Raw genomic sequence first — 15535 nt, forward strand, 5'->3', positions numbered from 1 at the left:
GCTGCATTGGGTCTTCGTTGCTGCTCTCAGGGCTTTCTCTAGTTGCGGCGAGCGGGGGCTACTCTTCCTTGCGGTGCGCGGGCTTCTCATTGTGGTGGCTTCTCTTGTTGCGGAGCACGGGCTCTAGGCACATGGGCTTCAGTAGTTGTGGCTCACGGGTTCTAGAGCACAGGCTCAGTAGTTGTGGCACACGGGCTCAGTTGCTCCGCGCCATGTGGGATCTTCCTGGACCAGGGATCGAACCCGTGTCCCCTGCATTAGCAGGCGGATCCTTAACCATTGCGCCACCAGGGAAGTCCCAAACCTTGTTAACTTCTTCACCATCTTACTACCCCTAGCCCAAACCCTTGTCTTTTCAATTCTTCACAAATTAATTGTTTGTCTAAAAGATACAAAAGCTTTCTGCTCTGGTGACTTCTTTGAGTCTCATATCTTTGGGGGGCTTCCATACATATGTATGTGTTTAAATTTGTTATTCTCCTGTTAATCTGGCTTTTTATTACAGGGCAGGTGTGGGGAGGTCTCAGCCGAGAACTTAGAAGGGTAGAAGGAAAATCATTTTTCTTTCTCTATAGCATTTTTAGGTGTGGTCAGATAAGAAAGCTGAGTAGGGACAAGACTAAAAAGGCTACAGTTGAAAAAAAGAAAAGATGAAACTAACAACAACCAAAAAAACAAAAAACAGTTAAATGTTTGTTTTAAGTTCTATTGGGAAAAACAGGAAGACTCTGAAAAATAATCCTCCTCAAAGGCGGAAGACAGTTACCACAGTTATTCACATAATTCCCCTGTCCTTTTGTTCCCTTGATCTTTTTACTCTCAAGGCACAAGGATGAGGGAACCTAATTACAAGAGTGTCTGGCTCCTGCTTGCCTGCCATCTTTACATATTTTCATTAATCTTTGAGACTCTCACCCCCAGGTAACTCAAAAAGTGGCTCATCTGTAGTTAAAAAGCAAAGTTAATTAGAATCTGGAGCTTCCTTCTTTCTTTTGCCAATTCCCCAAGCTTAGACCAAAAAAGTCTGTCTGAACTGAGGCTTCCAGAGTTTGTGATCTGGGGGTGGGGGAGGGGAGGCACAGAGTGCCTCATGAGTGATGCTCATGTCTGCAATGCAACATGTCAACCCCAAAGCATGCGTGTTTGCAGGGAATCTCCCCAGGAAAGGTAGAAGCACCAGCCCTGGAGTTAGATCTGCCTTTGGATGACTGTCCTGATCTCTCCAGAGCCATATCCTCCCCTGTAAAAGAAGAGCCACCAGACATCGCCGACTTGGCCAGTAGAGGTAAGGAGCAATGGGACAGCACAGGTAGGGGGCTTCCAGCCGGGCCTCGCGGTGGGGCACCTGGTTATATCCTGCATTCCACCACGGTTTCCTGTGAGTCTTAGGTTTCCAATTCTAGCATGTGATCCTTGTGGGAGGACATGATGTCTTCGACTTTTTTATACATTTTAGAGAAGAAAAGCTATTCCTCTGTTTCTGGAAAAGGTCAATTGTGAATTTTTATTCTGAGAAAATTAGAGTAAGGGGATAAAAAGGGTGCCTGGAACATCAGGGGACTGTGTGAATCACACATCAAAGCTCACGAAAGATACCCCGGGGGACTCGGGAAACTGACCTTCTAGAATCTCCTTGTGAAAACCTCTAGATGTGTTTGAGAAGCCGTTGAGGGTAAGGAAATTCAACTAAGGGCTAGGAAATTTTTAAAAGTTGGGTCCAAACTTGAAGAAGGTAAAAAGAATGAATCTGGCAATATTAGACTAAACTTATTTACTGAGCTGCAGCTTAAAGATCATTTAGTTAAGACGGGGGCAGGGGGCTTGCGTAAGTCACACAATCAGATCCACAGCAGTCAGTACCTGGGAGATACCAAAGTGCACAGCACCTAGTGGCAGGGCAGGAATAAAGATGCAGACGTAGAGAATGGACTTGAGGACACGGGGTGGGGCGGGGGTGGGGGGGAAGGGGAAGCTGGGATGAAGTGAGAGAGTAGCATGGACATATATACACTACCAAATGTAAAATGGATGGCTAGTGGGAAGCTGCTGCATAGCACAAGGAGATCAACTCGATGCTTTGTGACGACCTAGAGGGATGGGATAGGGAGGGTGGGAGGGAGGCTCAAGACGGAGGGGATACGGGGATATATGAATACATATAGCTGATTCACTTTGTTGTACAGCAGAAATTAACACAACATTGTAAAGCATTTATACTCCAATAAAGATGTGGAAAAAAAAAATGGCAGCAGCAGAGGGAACGGCAGCTAACGTGTTCTGGCCCATACAACATGGCAGTCATCATGCTAAATGTTTTTACATTTATCATGAAGGCTTTCAAACATGGTGGCCAATTCTCATAGAAAAGGCATCTATGTCTCCTCCCCTTAAATCTGGGTGGGCTTTTGACTTCCTTGACTAAGAGAGTATAGCAGGAGTGGTGCTAAGTGACTTGAGAGTTTAGGTCATAAAAGGTCATACAGCTTCCACTTTGGTTTGGAACCAAGCACCAATGCTTGTTGTTGGAGTTCTGGCATCAAGAAAGTGTGACCCAGAGCCGCCATGCTGTGAGGAAGCCCAAGCCAGAAAGAGAAGCCAGTGTAGGCACTCAGGTTGACAGTCCCATCTGAGCCCAGCCTTTGAGTCATCCCTGCCCAGGCAACTAGACAAGTGAAGAAACTTCCAGGTGATTCCAGCACCCCCCCCCAACCCCATGTTCAAGTAATCTGCAGCCCTTTGAGAGTCTTCCCTGCTGACCCCAGACACCACAGAACACAGCCAAGCTGTCCTGTCCAGCCCTGTCTGAGTTCCTGACCCACGGAATCCATGCCCATAATAAAAACACTTGTTACTTTGTATCTCTAAGTTTGGTGTGGTTTGTGCAGCAGTACATACCTGGGACTTTATCTCATCAAATCATCAAAACAACCCCACAAGGTAGGTATTATCATCATCTCCTTAAGGAAACTGAGGCCCAAGACTTACCCAAAGTTACACAATAAGTGGCAAAGCAGGGATCAGAACCCACATCTACCAACAACTAAAACTGCTTCTAACGATGAATCATCCACCTCCTACAGGGCACAAGGGTCGATGTTTTTGTGCATGATATATGCTCATTTTATCATGACCCAGTCCTGCCCCTCAAGACAATCTTATGGACCACTTGGAAAAGGAGGGGTCTCCGGAGACTCTGTTAGATGATGTGACCAGGTGCCCTGGTGGGAAATGGTCAAAACCACCGGGATGAGTCCTGGGCCTGTTCTAGTCAATACCCTTCTTGACGACGGGAATGAAAGGAAATTCAAAAACTGGCTCACGCATTCGATAGAAATGCAAACAGAATTCACAAATACCTGGAGAAAGCATCTGTAAAAATTATTCTAACAGAAGTGGGTAAACCTGGTAGAACCAAGTTCAAGGCTATAGATAATTACATGTCAAGCTCCCTAATTACAAATACAGAGTAGGGGGAGAGGGAAGAGGCCTCAACAGAGCATGGAGCCCAGAGAACTCAGAGCTGACCCAAAGCTCATTCAGAGGCAGCACCGTAAGCCCTTCATGAACGAGCCCGCTGGGTCCTGGATCTCATAAGGACCGTTCTCTATATGAAACTATATCCAGGTACTTGCCCTTCCTGGTAGTCACACCTTTGTGCAGCTCCCCCACCCACATTATAGCAGGGTTGTGACCAAAAGAATATGGCAGAGTGATGCCCGGTCACCTTCTAGATTAGGTTATAAAAGACCGTGGGGCTTCGGTCTTGGGCAATCTTTGTCTCTTTCTCTCATCTATTTTTCTCTTTCTCTCATCTATTTTGTTTTCTCTTTTCTCTTTCTCTCATCTTTAACTCTGGGCTAAGCCAGCAGCCATGTTGTAAGGACACTCAAGCTGCCCTATGAAGAAGCCCACATGGCAAGGAACTGACACATCAAAACCTTGGCAGGTACCTCCAGCCACATACACCTGCAGCCCCAGCTGCTCCCAGATTCTGACCCAAAGAAACCGAGATGGTAAGTGTTTGTTGTTTAAGCTAAGTTTTGGGATAACTTGTTACCTAGCAATAGATAACTAATACACTAATGGCTGCTGTGTTCCTTGCTGTGTGGCCCAGCACCTGCTCCAGGCTTAGTATAGCAGGGGCTCTGTCCAATACCTGCGACTGAATAAACAGTCAGTACAAACAACTCCTCCACTGTAATTATGAGTCAGACACGTTCCTAAAGAATCAGCAACAGGCCGAGTGAAAGAAGCCAGCCACAGAAGACCACATCCTGTATGATTCCATGTGTATGAAATGTCCAGAACAGGCAAGTCCATAGAAACAGAAAGTAGACCAGTGGTTGCCTAGGGCAGGGGGGGTTGGGGAGAACTGGGGAGTGACTGCTAGTGAGTACAAGGTTTCTTTTTTGAGTGATGAACACGTTCTAAAATAGATTATGGTGATGGTTGCACAATTCTGTGAGTCTATTAAGAAACCACTGAATTGTGTACCTTAAATGAATTTTATGGCATGTGAATTATATCTCAATAAAGCTTGTTGTATTAGAAAAGGGGGAGAGGAGGGCTTCCTTGGTGGTGCAGTGGTTAAGAATCCACCTGCCCATGCAGGGGACACGGGTTCGAGCCCTGGTCCGGGAAGATCCCACATGCCGCGGAGCAACTAAGCCCGTGCGCCACAACTACTGAGCCTGCGCTCCAGAGCCCGCGAGCCACAACTACTGAGCCCGCGCGCTACAACTACTGAAGCCCCCACGCCTAGAGCCCGTGCTCCGCAACAAGAGAAGCGACCGCAATGAGAAGCCCGCGCACCGCAAGGAAGAGTAGCCCCCGCTCACCGCAACCAGAGAAAGCCCGCGCGCAGCAACGAAGACCCAACTCAGCCAAAAATAAATAAATACATACATAAATAATAAATAATTTAAAAAAAAAAGAAAAGGGGGAGAGGAAACCAGGCGAGGTCACTGTCTAAAATGGGAAGTGGCACCAAGGGAGGCTGGTTCCCCACAGGACTAGGAAAAGCCTTGGGATTCTCAAAAGTGGAGGGCCCCCTCCCCCAGGCCTGGAGCAGAGAACATGCTAAGGTCTCAGGGAGGCGAACCAATGCCTCGGGTACCATGGGGTGGGGTGGTCTGCGCCAGCCCACCCACTCAGTGAAAGGGGGTCTGTGTGCTCATCATACAGGGTCTCGAGCCGCCTGGAGCCCAACATGCAAGTCCTGGACATGTCCCTGACTTCCCATCCCCCAGAGACCATTCCACCCACCCATGGTCGACACCCAGCTCTCCTGGGCTGGCTTTTCCACCTGCCCAAGCCAAGGCCCTTCACGCAGAAGTGGGGGGCCAAAAACCCACAGGCTGCAACTGTCCCAAAGGACAGGCGGGCTCCGCAAATGAGCCGATCCTACAGGGGAGTCACCCAATTATGCAGGAAAGCCGGTCCTGGCTGAAAGCCCCCAAAAGGAGCAGTGAATTTAGGGCAAAGAAAAGGACTTAAACGACACAGAGCACACTTGTACATCGTATCTAAGAGGTGGTCAAGACTGGAAACAGAAACAGCTTCAAAGCAGACTTTGAACAAGTGTGTCTCACAGAGGCCTTGGGGTGGTCAGAATCTTCCGTCTCTCTCTGGCCTCTGAGGTTGGTTTCGGAGTCAGAGTCTCACAATGTGAAGAAGCCAGCGGTCGGACCCAAAGAGCTCTTCACTGCACCCTCCCAGAGTCTAGGGTGAGCCTGGGGGCCCAGGGAACCTAATGAAAGTATACACACAAATGTTCTCCTAGGAACATTTTCTGGGGAGAAGGTCTGAGATTTTTCAGCAGATTTTCCTTTCTTTTCTTTTTTTTAAGTTGCGGCATGCGGGATCTTTAGTTGCGGCATGTGAACTCTTTAGTTGCAGCATGCGAGATCTAGTTCCCTGACCAGGGATCGAACCCGGCCCCCTGCATTGGGAGCACGGAGCCTTAGCCACTGGACCACCAGGGAAGTCCCAGCAGATTTTCAAAAGGATTTAAAATCTGAAAAAGGTTAGAAACCATTGAGTGGTGGATTTCTAGGGCAGGTGGATGATAGATTTTTTTTTCTTCCTTTGGCAAATCTGTATTTTTAACAAACTTTTCATAACTAGCTTGAATTGATTCTGTACAATTAAATCTATATAGTATATACACACACACACACTTATAAAACATATAGCACATATATTAAAAACATGCACATGCATAATCTAGGAAAATCACAGCCTATGACACCTGGAAGATGTAGACCACCCCAATCTCAAGACCCCCAAGAAATTAATATCTTTTAAAGCTACAAACTCGACTTCCTCTCTTCTCTCCTGATCCCAAACAAGTCACACACACACACACACACACACACACACACACACATACACACACACATTCAGGGTGGCAATGGAGATGGGTGCCCCTCATAAGGGTCTCAGCTACTTGGCAGTTTACTCCATTCTCCTGGGTACCCCCTCCCCAGGCTCAGCCCCCAGCCTCCTTCTCCACCCAGCCATGGGCTTACATGTCCTTCTCTCCTGTTGTCATGAAACCCTAGATCTGCAGACAACCTGTAAGCCTTGGGGATGATGACACAGAACTCTGAACGTCTCATTCTATCAGCCATCACCTGGTCCGTCTCTCCTTGGCAGGTGGCCCTGTGCCTCCTCCTTCCACTCCCAGGTCTCCAGGCTGCTCCTGCCCTGGGAGCCTCTGGGATAAGTTCAGAACAACAGCCTCTTCATCAGTTATCAGGCCCGTCTTTGGGGCTACAGCAAGCAGCTCCCATCACTGAGCATCTACCACGATCAGGCGCATTTTAGGTGCCTTATGTCCATTTTCGAATTTAATGATCACAAGTAGCGCTGAAGGCAGGCCCTCTGTTTCACAAAGGATGAGGGTGAGGCTCAAGGAGGTCACGCTGCACAGCTAGTGATGGGAGAGGCAGATTTGAACCAGGTTGACCCCAGAGCCCTGCTCTTACCAGTGTACCACACTGCCTTTCCTGGGTCAGTGCAAAGGAACCAGACTGGGGCCACTTGGTCAAGAAGACACCTGAGTCCCGATGCCCTGACTGTGTCACCCATTAGCTTGAGGACCCTTAGGTGGACTTCCCACAAAAGGTTCAAGAGTTGGGAAAGGAAGCAGTTGAGATTTCAGAGGCCAGGCCCTGCTTCCTCTGGACAGAGGGGGAGAATGGGCACCACCTGGGCAGGCTGGGTCCAAGCTGGGTACCGGAAGCTGCATCCTCCTGGCTCTTCTCTGTAGAGGAACAGATCCCAGAAGACACTCCACCAGAGACAAAGGACCAGCAAGAAGAGAAAGGCTGCCTGGACCCCAGCTCCTCCGCACAGCCAATGGACTCCCAGATGCCTCAGCCCTCCTCCCACCTGGGATCCAGATTCCCCTGCCCCAAATAAATGCTTCCTCCTGGGAAATAGGTGGCCACATTTGGAGACAGTACAGGACAGGGGTTAGGAACAGGCTCTGCCACTTCCTAGGGCAATACCCAGGAAGTGCCTAGGTAATACCTAGGCACTTCCTGGGTCATACCTACGGAAGTTACTAAACCTTTCTGTGCCTCAGTTCCCCCTTCTGTAAAACAGAGATCGCAATAGTGCTTAAAAGAATAAATTAGTATTTTCAAAGTGCCCAGAACACTGCCTAGCAGAGTGGGGGGCTACAGAAGTGTCTGTGTTGTTATTATTATTAGACAAAGACAGAGCAAGTTAGGGCAATGAAGGTGGCAATTCAGAGCTGGCCAATAGCAAGGTTCATTAGTACAAATGCTGCTGATTGGATCTGCAAGAAAAAGAAACTGGTGTGAAAGGCCTCCCTTCTAGAGCTTGCTGTGCTCATCTCAGAGTGAGGGGCTGGTGTCGTTGAGATGGGAGTTCTAAGTCAAACCCCGCCCCTTGCCCAGGCTCTGTGATTCCGACGTCTTACCTGACCTCTCCCTAGCAGAATCAGGGGAACCGTGCTCTGCATTTGCTCTTGAAGACATCCTGACCACTCATGCTGACCACTCGGGGTGCCAGGCTGCCAGGTCCTGGTCTCTGCAAGAGCTGGCTGTGATTGTGCCCAGATATACCCATGCCAGCTGTTCACCTTTGTAATGACACAACATGGTAAGTGGATAAGTGGATGAAATCCGGGTGTGAAAAAAGAAAGAGTTGTTTCCATGAAGACGGAACTGACTGCTTTAGAAATAATAAAGACAAGTCACTAAAACAAAAGTTTCCGTTGAATGAGACTGAGCAAAGCAACTGTAAAAGATGGCGGAGAGGGACTTCCCTGGTGGTCCAGTGGTTAAGACTCCACACTCCCAATACAGGGGGCCCAGGTTCGATCCCTGGTCAGAGAACTAGATCCCGTGTGCCGCATCTAAGACCCGGTGCAGACAAATAAATAAATAAATATTAAAAAAAGGAGAGAGAGATAGGGGAGAAGAATAAAAATTGACAAGGTCAATACGCCTTACGTAAGAACGATGAACTGATCAAACAAAAGCTCTTGGCCTTACATCAGTACATCAACGTACATCGATGTTTTAAGTTAAAATAAAATGCTTAGATTCGAGGTGTAGCATGTTAATTAGATACGTAAAGCAAAGTTGCAGTTACTCAACCAATGAATCACGTAGGATAAAAGGGCTCTTACGAAGCTAGACATTTCTTGTCACAGTTGCGTCTAATCTAATCGCTATTTTGCCTTAATCTATGTTTTTCAAGCTATAGTTGAAGGCACTGGGCTGGGAGTAGCGGAAGCCACAGGAAAAACATAAACATCTTCCCAGAGCATCCATCTGACTCAAGTAAGGGAGAAATAGTCCTCATAGCAAAACAAACATGGATTATCATGGAATAGAATGTAAAATTAATGTTAGTGTTAAAAATAAAACTTGAAGCTTCAAAGCAAGGTCACGGTTGGGGTGGGTTGCTGCAGGCTAGGGTCGGAATCCCATCTCCTCTGGCAGGAAGAGCGGGTGGGAAAGTTGGAGAAGCACAGTCCGTGCGGGTCAAGGTCACTGCCAGCTGCCCAGCCATCTCCCAACCACTTTCCCACAAACCTGCAGCACAAGGGCTTCTGGGACAGCTGCCTCCAGAGCAGCTTGCCCACTTGGGCACCCCCGTCTCGCTGCTGCAGCTTGCAGGTTACAGGGCCAAGCCAGAGCCCACTGCCACGGCCAAGGCCACTTGATGGCAGACCTCACTAGAAGACCTCACCTCCAACCTCCTCAGCCCCTGTCCTCCAAGCTCCTTCAGACCTTGAAGGGTTAGAAAAAGCTGAAAAAACTAAACCTTCTGGTTTTGGCACATCTGAGAGGAACAGGCTGATAACAAAGGACGAAGCGATTCCAACCTTTATCTGTAAAATGGCGGTATTTATTAATACACACCCTGTGCTTTCCAAAAAGATCATTCATGGGAGGGTCAAATAAGATAGTGGTTGAATAAACCTTAGCATGCAAGCAAACCTCAATGACTTACGACAAAGATACCTGTCATTTAAAATCCATTCACTCCTAAAGCGTGGGCTGCAAAGATTCATTCATCCACTGGCAAAAACAGCAACTTTTGGATGCCCATTACCAACTACAGGATTTTTCTTATTTCTAATCCTCACGTCAATCCAGTAAAAGAGCTACTGTTATCCCAATTTTCAGGTGAAAACCTGGAGGCTCAGAGAGGTTAAGCAACTCGTCCAGGTCACTATGTGTTAGGGGTCAAAGCCAAGATCTGAACTTCTGTCCAATTTTAAAGCTCGGCTTTTTTTTTTTTTTAAATTGGCTGAGTGGCACGTGGGACCTTAGTTCCCTGACCAGGGATCGAACCCGTGCCCCCTGCAGTGGAAGCACCGAGTCTTAACCACTGGACCGCCAGGGAAGTCCCAAAGTTCTTGCTTCGGACGCGAACATAAGGCTTCCTTTCTACCCATTCTCAAAACACTGTGCCTCCCACTGTGCTTCCCGCTGGAAATATGAAGCCACACACGTCTTACGAAGCTGCCACATATTAGCTGTGCTGCTGCACTTAATTTAAAAATAGACCACGCTTCATCACTGGTTTCCCAATGACAGTAGATGACCTGTAGTATTCAAATATTCGTCACACCACACAATAGGGAAAAAAGATTCATGACCCAGTGAGCCGGCTTTTGGACCCAAGAGCCATCAGAAACAGGAGGTGTGGTTTTGCTCACCTTTTCATTGGCTCTGAACATGAGAAATGTTTTTTAATGGAGTTTTTTGAGAGGGACAGATAAAGGGGAAAGTTAGGGGTTTTCTTGTGTTTTTTCCCCTTAGAAGAAATTTCTCACGAAGCTGTTTATTTGAGACCAAGACCCTGGTTTTATTAACTTCCTCCTCAGACACAGATCAGCAGCAAAGAGGAAAATGCATGCATTAAAATGGATAAATAATCTGGATAAATAATCTGTGTGCTGGACTTACATCCCCCCTCACCTGAGGCTACCTGATGCCCACTTGAGAGGAGCATGGAGGCCTCTTTACTCCAAGGGGCTGCAAAAGCCTGCTTCATGGGCAGCAACCCAAGCTGGTGCCAAAGCCCTCAGAGTCCCACACCTGAAACACCTGCCTCAGTTTCCCAAACTGCATGAAGGGGCATCAGGATGTGGACGCAGAACAGTCACCAAGATGAATTCTGGACTCCACCATTTGTAAGCCTTTACCCCCACTTCCACGCTATGGAGGCAACAGGACTGTAGAGCACAGGGTCCTGCAGCCCCTCACAGCCCCGCCTTTCAGCGAGGTTAAGCATCACCTGGCATCGGTTCATGTATTTGCCCCAGGGAGGCTCACACCCAAATGCAGCCAGCCAGACAGCCGGCAAAAGGATCCATTTCGACAGAGAAGGGCTGTCAGCTTCCTCCTAGGATCGGCTACCTTTACAGCAGAAAAATGGATCCCTTTGGCTTAAGTGTAAACCTTCTCTCCTTGCAGAAACAAGGTGAATCGTGAGAGTGAATGGGGACTTGTTAAATTAAAATAATGATAATAACGAAAACAGCTAGTGTTTACTGAGTATCAGCTATGTGCTAGATGATGTTCATTATCTAGTTTATCTCACTTAATCCTTAACACAACCCTAAGAATAGGTCCCTTTAGCTCTACTTTATAGAAGAGGAAACCAAGGATCAGAGAAGGTAAGTAATCGACTCAAGGTCACACAGCAGGGTTGTGGAGAAACTACAGTTTAAATTCCAGAGTTCCATCCAATTCCAGAGTTCAAGGGTTTAACTACTGTATTACACTGCAGCAAACCTCATGCTGTACATACAGCTAGCAACCAAAAAGAAAGCTATTTAGTCTCATTGCAAAAACAAACAAACAAAAAAAACAGAAAGAAAACAAAGCACATTTAAGATGACTAACTTTTAGGCCTATTAGTAAAACATTTTTTTCCAATATTATTTTAAATGCCAGCAAGAGTGTCATGAAACTATTATATATCACTGGGATAAACTGGTCCTATCTATCTTGGAAAAACATTTAGCTTCAGGAGCCATAAAAATGGTCAATGCCTTTAATGTGATAATTTGTGAAAATGGTCAATGCCTTTAATGTGATAATTCGTGAAAACTCAGATACTTGAAAATATCCGTTACAGTATTTCAAAAGTGGTGTGTGTGTGTGTGTGTGTGTGTGTCTGGAAGCAACATAAATGTCCCACAATGGAGGATGACCAAGAAAATGATGGTGTCCCTGCATGAGGACACTTATACTGCCAATAAAAGGACGGCCAGGTGATGAAGCAATGTGGAAAAATGCTCATGTGCCCATGTTAAGTGAAAAAGCAAGTTACAAAAGCACATGCTTTGCCCCTCAAAAAATTAAGTATAGGATTACCATATGAGCCAGCAATTACACTTCTGGTTATATATGCAAAAGAATTCAAAGCAAGGACCCAAACAGGTATCTGTATATCCACGTTCAAAGTGGCATTATTCACAATAACCCCAAAGTGGAAGCAACCCAAGTGTTCATTCATAGATGACTAGATAAGCAAAATGTGGTCCATCCATACAATGGAATATTATTCAGCCCTAAAAAAGAAGGGGATCCTGACACATGCTGCAACGTGGATGAATCTAGAGGTCATTATGCTCAGTGAAATAAGCCAGTCACAAAAGGACAAATACTGTGCAATTCCACTTAGATACCAAGAGTAGTCAAATTCAGAGACAGGAGGTTGAATGGTGGTTGCCAGGGGCTGGGTGGAAAGGGGTATAGGGAATTAGGGTTTAAGGGGTAAAGAGTTTCAATTTCGCAAGACAAGAAAATTCTGGAGATGGATGGTAGTGATGGTTCATAACCAGGTGAATGTACGTCAAAATAGTAAATTTTATATATATTTTACCACAATGGAAACATAAAAATTAAGATAAAAAAGCACATGCCTACTAGTCACAATTAAAAATGCGCATTTTAAAAAAGGAAAAGATACCCAAATTGGCAGTGGCTACGTTGGGATAGTGGGAAAATAATAAATCACTTACAGATCACCTTCTACGCACCAGCTTCTTTACAGACGTTATGTGTTTCACTGTGTGCCTGGCACTTTACCCATGAATATATGAAATCTTTAAGACTGGCGGTAATATTGCTATTTCAGTGTTAACAACTGGGGATTCTGAGGCTTGCGATTTCCCCCAAAGAGAGCGAAACACAAGCGAACTGAAATACCACTTTAGAAACAGCCACACCCATCACTCCCAACACTCTCCCTCCCGGCTCAGAAAGTAGGTGCGCTTGGAAAGCACCCATTTCTAGGAGAAGCTCAGCGAGCCTTCTCTGAATGGGTGAGGTCACCACTTCTGGGGGGGGGAGTGGAGGGTTCTCCTACACACCATGCTGGTGCAGTGCCAACCTCAGGCCCCAGGGACTGGGCCGACCCGCAGGGAGGGGAGAGTGGGCCATATTTTGGAATGACCCAAAGAAAGTCAGTGTTTGTCTGCAAGGAGAGAGTGAGGAGGGAGGTTCCCGGGCTTTTAAATTTTTTTTTTTTTCCATCTTGAAATTGGCAGCATTTCTGATATGATTGCAGGGGATTTCCACCAACCAAATAGAAAATTCAGTTTTAGCATTAACTGTAAGGAGAGAGGAGTTTTGCAACCTTTGTCATTTTTGAAACACTGGCACTGGCACCAAGACGAGAATGTTTTCCTCCCTCTCAAATCAGTCAGGCTCCAGCCATCCTTGGCTGGTGGTTAATTACCACACACGTCTCACTCCCAGACAGCAGGGCACTGACACTCCCTGACCCGCCCAGAGCACTGCCCTCCCGACCTGCCCCTCCGACAGCTTGGCTGGGAAACATGTTAGCCCCCTGGAGAGTGGCTGAAAGAGCTCTTCTGAGGCCCCACGGTAAGGAAACATTTAATGGGGCCCCAAGCCCCACGGTCAGACCCACAGAAGCAGCTGGAGGGAGGAAACTGCTCTCTAAACAAAAATGGTTTTGAAAAATAAGCCAGCCAAAGGGGAATTGCTTCATAAGTTGCACATTCACTTCTCCCTTTAACTGTGCAATTGAAGAAAAACAAGGTGAAGCAGGAACTAACCCCTCACATCCCCCCATTCACCCCCACCCCCACCACCACTATCTCCCTTTACCAGGCACAAAGGCTAACCGGGTCTGAGGCTGGTCTCTATTTGCGGATTGTCTGTGCCTTGTAAGCTCCCCCCCCACCCCGGGGCTGGTGCCCGCCCTGCCTGCCTGCCTTGTTGTTAGCACAGCCCCTTGGCCCGCCCCGGGGGATCACGGTAAACACTTGCTAAACGTAATCAAGCAAGAGAAAGGATGGAGCCCGCAGCATCATGCAAAGATATGCTTTATGTGCCCTCCCCGGGCATGGACCGAGGCTGCAGAAATGCAGCTTATCCTGCTGGGAAAGGGCATCGGCATGGCCGGGAGGGCCTCTGGGGCAGTTGCCCTAATTCCAGAAACAGCTATATTCGGAGAGTGGCCAGTGTTGTTTCCAAACATGGGTGGAGAAGGTGAGGGGAGTGGAGCTCAGAAGGAGGTAAGCTTGGCTGTCTTTAGAGCTGGCAACTGCCGACTAGGTTTTGAGAGCACACCCCGTCCTCCCACCCAATCCCCACACTTCAGGGTGTCTTCCATTACTTTGGTGAAAGCACCAAGAGAGACTCAACCTCAGCATGTATTAGGCAGTGCTCTCATGAGCCAGGATGGACAGGATCTCCAAGTCAAGAAATCAAGCCACAGCAGGGCATGGAAAGGCTAAAGGGTTGGCAATTTCTGCTCTAGAGAGAGCAGAAGAGACAGCTCTGTTCCTGTCTCCTTGTGTTTGGTGACGGCCTGCTAAATCAGAAGAATCTTCATCCCCACTTGTCACATCAATCAAACCGAGTGGGCAACGGTAGTAGGGTTTTACAGGAGAGTATCCAGGTGGCTCTGAAAGGACACCCCGAGTCCCCCGTCCCCACAACAAGAGAACTACTAGCAAACATTCTCCTTCATCTGCAAGCAGCTACACCATCAGATGATGAAACGCTTTGGCATCTGAAGGAACCGGGATTCTGGATCAGCTAATTGTAAACGTGTGGGTCGGGAAGTTATTTAACTTTTCTGAGCCTTCGTTTCCTCCGGTGAAAATGGAGACATCATTCAGCTCCTATGGTTAACCGAAAACCATCTGTAAAAACGGTCAGTTCTTTGGAGGGGAAGAGTCCCCTGTGGTACCATTCACTTGACAAGAACACCAAGGCACTGGCAGTCACTCCAGGGGTGCGCACCCCTTCGGGAAGTGTTCGGTGGGATTAGTCCTCGGTTTCAAAGTCCCTTTGGAGCAGTGAACCTTTCCCTCCGAGATTCCTGGGGAAGGAACCCGCTCCCGGCCCCAAAGCACAACCGCCCCGCACACACGCGTGACCGTGCAGGACATTTCTCAGGGTGGCGTCCACTGCGGCTCTGCAGGAGCCCGCGGGAAGAAGCCCCACTTGATGGTACGGTGGGGTTCGAGACCCCGCAGGTCCCTCCTTCCAGGGGACACCTGAACGAAGTGAAAGCCGCTCAATCATCCGAGGGCGCCAAAGCGCTCCATCTGCAAACTGGGGGGATCCCAAGGGTGCTGCGGGAGAACCTGGTACGTGGGCCGCCCCAGGCCGCCCCCAACTCCGACCCCGGAAATCCCATCCCCACCCGCTTCCCCTCCGGGAGCGCGCTTTTCGGGGCCTCCTATCAGTCCTCTTCTGGCCCCCTGGACCTCCATCTCCCCACCGGAGCAAGCCGCAGACGGCAAAGCAGTGCCCCCCATCCTGGTCCCCAAAAAAGTTCTCCCTGTTCCCCTCTCCTCGATCTCAAAGAAAGGGGTGCAGAAGGCGAAGCCTAAATAAAAACAGGAAACGCGATTTAAAAAAAAAAGAAGCAGCTTCATTCAGGCTGAATTACGGGTAAGAGTATTTAAAAGAAGAAAGAAAAAAAAAGAGTCCGGAAATGCAAAGCTGAAGGCGGTTTTGCCGCCGTAACCCGGGCCCAGCCGCAGATCCGG

This window comes from Eubalaena glacialis, chromosome 3, assembly GCF_028564815.1.
Source record: "Eubalaena glacialis isolate mEubGla1 chromosome 3, mEubGla1.1.hap2.+ XY, whole genome shotgun sequence".
NCBI classification, from domain to species: Eukaryota; Metazoa; Chordata; class Mammalia; order Artiodactyla; family Balaenidae; genus Eubalaena; species Eubalaena glacialis.